Consider the following 2,164-nt stretch of genomic DNA (forward strand, 5'->3'; position numbering starts at 1 on the left):
TTATTTAGCACATTTTGTGGTCTCTGTCATTCAATTTAAAAGCGTTTGAATCCACCAATAGGCTTTGAGGCTGCAGACATTGGGATGTAAATGAGCACACAGCGCGTGCTGGCGCAGTGAAAGCGTCCGATTGTTTATTGAGCTCGCGGAGCCACGCGCCCGGCTCTCAGAGCGTCACCCGGCGGGGGCGGAGTCTCGCGCAAGAAGCGTGCGTCTTCAAAGGGGGTGGGGTGTCGGACGCGTGTTGAAAAAGCAGAGGGCTGCCAAAGTTTGTATCAGATACGAGGGACGGCGAGATTCCGACCACAATTATCCTGAACGACCACGCGAAAGGCACGAGAGTCGTGCGTCGCCACTTTGTTTTGTGTGTGTGACAGTGATAGTGGATTTCTTGTTACACTAGACTTACCAAAAGAGATGAATACTGCAACGCAACTGGCGCAAAGTGCATGCAACGCGTCCATCACCCTGCAAGAGTGCGCGCTCCCGAGTCAAACCAAGTTAAAGGTGCTGAAAAGACAGCGCTCGAGCTCACCGGAACTCCTGCGCTGCAAGCGGAGACTCACGTTCAACGGGCTGGGATACACCATCCCGCAGCAGCAGCCCGTCGCAGTGGCGCGACGCAACGAACGCGAGAGGAACCGCGTCAAACAGGTCAACATGGGATTCCAGACGTTGCGTCAACACGTTCCTAACGGCGCGGCCAATAAGAAGATGAGTAAAGTGGAAACGCTACGCTCGGCGGTGGAGTACATCCGCGCGTTGCAGCAGCTGCTAGACGAGCACGACGCGATCTCTGCCGCTTTCCAGTGCGGCGTTCCGTCGCCGACGCTCTCGAACTCCTACTCCGCAGATCCAGAGTCGCCGCACTCGTCCTATTCGTCCGATGAAGGGAGTTACGAGCACCTCAGCTCTGAGGACCAAGAGCTGCTGGACTTCACTACTTGGTTTGATCGCTACTGATGAGATTTTACTATCCTGCACCCAAACTTTCCGAGGGAACTTCTCGTGACTGCTGGAAAACTCAGTTTAGGCCTATATGTAGGCTATTTTGGAACATGGCTGCTGGTCTGTTGACCACTTTAAGCTATGATGGTGGTTTGTTGCTGGTCCGAGATGATCTTAGACCAGATTTAAACCAACCACTGTGTTTCAAAATAGCCCAAACTTCACAGACTGCTGGCTCAGCAGGCAGTGCTGTGGCTTAGTGTTTAAGCTGGAAAAGGCTGTAGGTTCAAACCCCAGTGGGGTCCATGAACTTCTATAATACAATACAAAAAGACTGCTGAATGAATTTCATAAGTGCAATTGTGGGCATGATATGTCGAGGCATATGTCCTTTATGTCCTGTTATGTTGTTTTGATAAAAACAAACTCCCCTAGTCAACTCCAAGAATGTCAAGTTAAAGGGAATATTGATTATTCCTAGACAGCAACATAGAGTCGGTCCAGATCTGGCCCACATCTGGGCCATGTGGAATCCATGTGTACCGGATCTGGGCCAAATCTATGTTGCTGTCTGGGTTACCTACAACCAACTACCAGGTCTGCTTGAGGACCTACGTTGAAATTTGTACAATAACTTTTTTTGTATTGTTAAAGATGAAGATATATATTTTTTGTAAGCCTCTTTGTGACAATGAACACTGTTAGTTTGTTGTAATAATAACCATTCCGTTATAGGTCAAAGTTGTTTTTAACACTGGAGAAGATTCGATCTGTCGATCTGTATTTATCAAAATTTTATTGTTTAGACGTAGTTCTTCCTGTGAAACCATACATGGCAGATTTGTTTCAATGCACTTGTCCATTTTTTTAGTAGTGTACATAAGTGATTTAACAAATATATTTTGTGGAAATGTTTTTATAAATAAATCTGCTCTATTTATGCATACGTCAGTGTTTCTGGTTGATTTCCAACTTGGGAAGACAGTACGTTTTCCCTACTTCACAGGTGATAAAACATCCCTGCGGATGTGGAAGAATCCGTCTCTGTACAAAGACACTATATGGGCTTTTCCACCCTTTCTAAGGACAAAGATTTCTTGTCTGAGGGCGATCAGTCTAAATAAAGCTATTTTGCTCATTTATGTATTTATATATATATATAATGATATATATAATGACACTGCTTATTGTTAATAATTGAAATAATGACTTGGAT

At 45.6% G+C, this 2,164-nt stretch overlaps 1 pseudogene; it reads left to right on the top strand.

Moving 5' to 3' along the window:
• Window positions 1–281: 281 nt before the first annotated feature.
• LOC143721115 (achaete-scute homolog 1b pseudogene) lies at window positions 282–1,056 on the top strand (annotated as a pseudogene).
• The last annotated feature ends 1,108 nt before the right edge of the window (window positions 1,057–2,164 follow it).

The sequence above is a fragment of the Siphateles boraxobius genome, unplaced genomic scaffold (assembly GCF_051911475.1).
Source record: "Siphateles boraxobius isolate OS27281-9 unplaced genomic scaffold, OSU_SipBor_1 65, whole genome shotgun sequence".
Lineage (NCBI taxonomy): Eukaryota > Metazoa > Chordata > Actinopteri > Cypriniformes > Leuciscidae > Siphateles > Siphateles boraxobius.